This window comes from Apium graveolens, chromosome 3 (genome assembly GCF_009905375.1).
Source record: "Apium graveolens cultivar Ventura chromosome 3, ASM990537v1, whole genome shotgun sequence".
Classification (NCBI taxonomy): Eukaryota; Viridiplantae; Streptophyta; class Magnoliopsida; order Apiales; family Apiaceae; genus Apium; species Apium graveolens.
The window spans coordinates 191,506,914-191,512,183 of record NC_133649.1 but is presented as its reverse complement, the minus strand read 5'-3'; the positions used below and the strand labels follow the sequence as shown (position 1 = coordinate 191,512,183).

The window sequence follows — 5,270 nt, the reverse complement described above, 5'->3', positions numbered from 1 at the left end:
TTCAAAATGATTGATGAACCACAAAAGACTATTTTTATCACTACCCTCCTAAGAGAGAGACCACCCGCTGGTGAAAGACCAAGAAAGGCACGGAGCCAGAGGTTAGAATAAACTGATTTAAGTTCAGTCAATTGTTTTCGGGAAAGTAATTCCCAAAGATAAGGAGATAGTGTAAAAGCTTTAGAGCCAGAACAAAGGCAGACGAGTATGATGAATTATGAATCTAAGATGTAAAAGTTGTCAAGATTCGTTCTGAGGACACGAATCCAGAATGACGGGATGGTTGAAATCAATGCTTATGTAGTGTTGGTTCATGTAATGGTTGTAATGGAAACGAAAATAAAAAGAAACTGAAGTGGAAAGGAATATAAAGGTGATAGAGTTGGAGGAATGATAAGGAAGATGGGTATGAGGAAACCCTAAAGACTCGTAGTAATAGAAATAGAAAAGTATGTAATCGTCAGGATGAGGGTGATTCACCAAAAGTTAAATTGATGGTTGAAGGTATAAGAGATACATATATTTTATCCCCTGTAAGTTGGGAGGATTCAAGGAAACCTTGAGATAGTTCGAAGGATAAATAATGAGACGCAGATAGACTGAGGAGACAAGGAAGTAAGAAATTAGGAAAATTGGATGAAGGAAGTGACCTTCAAGAATGTGAAGTGTAAGACCGGTGGCTCGATACCCAAAAAGGGAGACGCCAGGTATGAAAGATATCCCAACATTGAGGTAACTGTTGAGATAAACAACAAAAGTAAATAAGAAATTATTAAGAAGAAGTTCACGTTGAACATGACCAATATCTTCCAGAACATCCTTGTTATCGTTACCAAATTAGGCAAGACAAGCGGATAACCGTAGTTATCTTTAGGAGGCCATACGGATTGACCTCAATTTGAATAAGGATGCTATTATGAAATTATGTATAGACTATCGAGGTGGGAATGATTGAATAAGACACCCTTTTCAGGGATATATGACTTGATTTATCCATGGAAGGATGCAGGTACCTTTTAAAGGTGGAATTAAGGATAGAACATTGGTAACTTAAAATGAATCCTAGGGGACTGCATAAAGGTTGGCATGTCACCCTTAATAGGGACAGTATGAGTTTTGACAGTATGATTGGGAAAGGGTTAAGGTTATAACAACCTTTAAGGATCAGTGGAGAAATTTTTTAGAAGTATATAGACAATGATTCTGGTATTAATAAATGGTATCTTGATATGCCCTATATCTAGGGAATAGAGGAGGAACGATTGAAGGATAACCTTAGAGGTTTTATAAGGAGAAAGGTAATATTCAAAATTCTCAAGAATAGAAATGTTGATAAAGGAAATATGACGTAATTATAATATTGCCAAGTGGGGCACGTGTTGAACCACGAGAAAGTATGAATCCTTTTTATTTTCAAAGTTCGTAATTCGTAGCAGTTATTACAGGCAGAGTAGATGCATCCCCTAAAAACGCATACCTCAAATGTTCTGGTAAAGGCTTAAGCTCAAGAGTATGAGCTTCCTCAATAGATGGCTTGGGGCATTTAGGAGCTTTGTTCAATTCCTCCATTCTAAGAGATTTAAAAGGCGTATCAATCTTCCTCTTCCAGCTCTTCACCTTCATCATCATCACTATCTGAATTCCCCAATAAGGCCTTCTCCAAGGCATCAGACCTTAGCAATTGATCAAGTTCTAAAGTAACCACAGAATCAACCAACTCCACTTTTAAGCACTCCACATTTTCCATAGGAAATTTCATAGCATTGAACACATTAAAAGTTGCATCTTGATCCAGCACTCGCATTATAAGCTCACCATTCTACACATCTATCAAGGTACGGCCAGTTGCCAAGAAAGGTCTTCCCAAGATTATGGAAATCTTCTTATCCTCCTCGAAATCAAGAATTACAAAATCAGCAGGGAAGATGAGTTTATCAACCTTGACCAAGACATCCTCCACAATACCTCGAGGATATGTAATAGACGATCGTCCAACTACAAAGTCATATAATTCAGTTTTGGATCAGGTAAGTTTAACTTCTTGAATATTGACAAAGGCATCAGATTGATGCTAGCTCCCAAGTCACATAGGCATTTGTCGAAAGACACTTTTCCAATAGTACACGGAATAGTGAAGCTTCCAGGATCTTTTAGCTTTGGAGGCAACTCCTGCTGCAACACAGCACTGCATTCCTCCGTGATAGCAACAGTCTCTAAATCATCTAGCTTCACTTTCTGAGAGTGAATCCCTTTCATAAACCTTGTGTAACTAGGCATCTGCTCAAGAGCCTCAGCGAAAGGTATATTGATATAAAGTTTCTTGAACACATCCAGAAACTTCTCAAATTGCTTATCCAGCTTTTTCTTCTGCAGCCGCTTAGGAAAAGGTGGTGGAGGATAGATCTGTTTCTCTCCTGTATTATCCTCAGGATGAGTGTGCTCAACAATAGTCTTACTTGGTTCCACTTCTGCTTCTTGCTGCTCTACTTCTTCTTTAGCCCCAGATTCTTCATTCGAAACTTGAGTTTGTTCCGGATTCACAACCTTCCCAGACCTCAAAGTGATTTCCTTCACCTGCTCCTTAGCTTCCCTCTTTCCTGGCACTTCAGTGTCACTAGGTAGTGTACCAGGTTGATGATTTAGCAAGGCATTGGCAATTTGTCCAATTTGATTTTCCAAGGTCTTAATAGAAACAACTTGGCTTTTGCACATAAGATTCAACTCCTCTAATTTGATTTCTTGGTGCATATTGCGGTTGCTGAAAACCAGGGGGGTCGTACTACTTAGCTGGGTACTGCTGATAAGGCTGTTGAACCGTATTCTGAGCATTGCTCCAGCTAAAATTAGGATGATTGCGGTTTTTAGGATGATAGGTGGCTGGCACAGGTTGTTGCGATCGCTGAAAGTTGCTCACGCACTGAGTTGATTTACTAGAAATAGCACACTGATCAGTCTCATGGGCACCAGCACAAAGCTCACAGATACTAGTGATTTGATTAACTCCATAATTAGCCAAAGTATCCACCTTCATCGTCAAATCCTTAAGTTGGGCATCTAGAGCAGTTGCTGCATCCAACTCCAAAATTTCTGCTACTTTCCCTTGAGTCAGTCTCTGGGAAGGATTCTGGTATTCATTAGCAGCCATCAGTTCAATTAACTCATATACTTAATTGTAGCTCTTAGCCCACAAGGCTCCTCCTGATGCTGCATCGAGCATGTGTCTAGAACTAGCACCCAATCCATTGTAAAAACATTTTATAATCATCCAATCAGGCATGCCATGGTGTGGGCACTTCCTTAGCATCTCCTTATATCGATCCAAAGCCTCACACAGAGATTCTTCAGTTTGCTGAGCAAACTGAGTAAGAGCATTTGTGATTGCAGTAATCTTCGCCATAGGGAAGAATTTAGTGAGAAACTTTTGAGCAAGATCTTCCCAAGTTGTGATAGACCCCGGTGGTAGAGAATGTAGCCAGCATTTAGCTTTATCCCTCAGAGAGAATGGGAAGAGTCGTAGCTTGATAGCATCTTCAGTCACACCATTGGACTTTAAGGTGTCGTAGATCTCGATGAAATCCCTGATGTGCATGTTGGGGTCTTTTATAGGAGAACCCCCAAACTGAACTGAGTTTTGTATCATCTGAATCGTGCTTGACTTGATCTCAAAAGTGTTAGCCAAGATGGCTGGTTGATGATGCTTGACTGAATATCATTGATCTTAGGCTGAGAATAGTCCATCAAAGCCTTACGAATTTCTGCTTGATCTCCTATCACTACTAAAACTGGTTCCTTGATTTTCTCTTCTTCTTCTACATTCTCTTCGTCCTCAACAACTTCCCTTCTAACCACTACAACTTTTTCCTCGGCTTTATCCAGAGTTCTCTTACGAGACCGCGAACGCGTATGCGTACAAGCTTGCTAGAGTACCTGAAATAAGACAAGGAAACAGATAAGTAACAATGTCTAAGTCAATGAACTTTAACGACCACTGATGACAAACACATAAACTAAAAATTAACACCGAGTCTCTGGAAGCGGCGCCAAAAATTTATTAGTCTCTAAACGTGCATCGAATGTTACAACTTAAACAAAAAATCACAAGTTAAAACTAGGTCTTCTTCGCCTTAATTGAATTGTGCTAAAACGGTCTTCTTTTCTCTTTTTTCTTGTGATTTGGTATGTCTCTCAATGAAAAATGAGATTATTTATGTATATATAGAAGCCCCATGCAGAGTAGAAGTCTTTTGTATCAAAAGCCCAATAGAATCAGGGTTTATGTTCTCGACCTGGCGCGGCTGCGCGCTTAACCAGCACGGGCGCACTGAGTTTCCGGACTTCGGGCGCGCGCTTTCACAGCACGGGTGCGCTAACCTCCTGTATAAAAAATCTGACTTCTTCATTTTCCTTGCTGAATTGAGCCAATTTTCCAAGAGCTTTTATTCCAACACCTTCCTAACACCAAATTAGCACCAAAACAATGCTAATTCACCTGATTACCTAGAGAATGCCTGAAAATGCAAAATCGCTAGGAAACATATTAAAACACCAACAACTTGAGTACAAATGCACCAATTCAAAGCTTTATGGAGCGTAATAAAATGTCACAAATGCCACTCAACAATAATGGGTTTGATTTGGAGAGGGAAATTTGGGATGTGGAAGAGTAAAATTCGGATAGAAATTGATTTTTAAAAGAAGCCCCCAATTTTCTCTTCACAAACTGCCTTTTATTTTCTTTCTGAATCGGGATCTAGCACGGCCGCGCGCTAGAAGAGCGTGGGCGCGCTCACCTTCTGCCAAATCGGCGAGGCCGCGCGCTAGATCAGCGCGAGCGCGCTTGGTTTCTAAAATTCCAGCGCGGCTGCGTGCTAGATCATCGCAGGCACGCTCAGCTTCTGAAGTTGGCCCTGAAATTTTCTGTTTTTCTGATTTTTTTTGTGTTTTTCTCTTTTCTTTGTAACGCCCCCAAATCCGGGGTCAGAGGATTTGGTCGTCACTATGGAAACCTCAATCTAAATCAACCTGTTGATTTAATATATAAATGCCAGCGGAAGATATTTAGCATAAATGACCCCAAACTATACCCAAGATCTTTTAAGGTTACAGTTCTAGAAACAAGACATCCAAATTCCACCAATAAATTTTAACTTTCTTTTAAAACTCTTTTCAATAAATTCCAACTCGCAATTAAACCCACTAGTATAACTTCGAAATGAAGTATACTAGGCCAAAATAAAATAAATAACTATAATATAATATAATATAAACAA

The 5,270-nt window shown here is 39.7% G+C and overlaps 1 non-coding gene across 1 annotated transcript; it reads left to right on the top strand.

Moving 5' to 3' along the window:
* The first annotated feature begins 3,275 nt into the window (after positions 1 to 3,275).
* Positions 3,276 to 3,382, top strand: LOC141716374 (small nucleolar RNA R71). The gene has a single exon (XR_012573086.1). It is a non-coding gene; the product is annotated as a small nucleolar RNA R71 (small nucleolar RNA).
* The last annotated feature ends 1,888 nt before the right edge of the window (positions 3,383 to 5,270 follow it).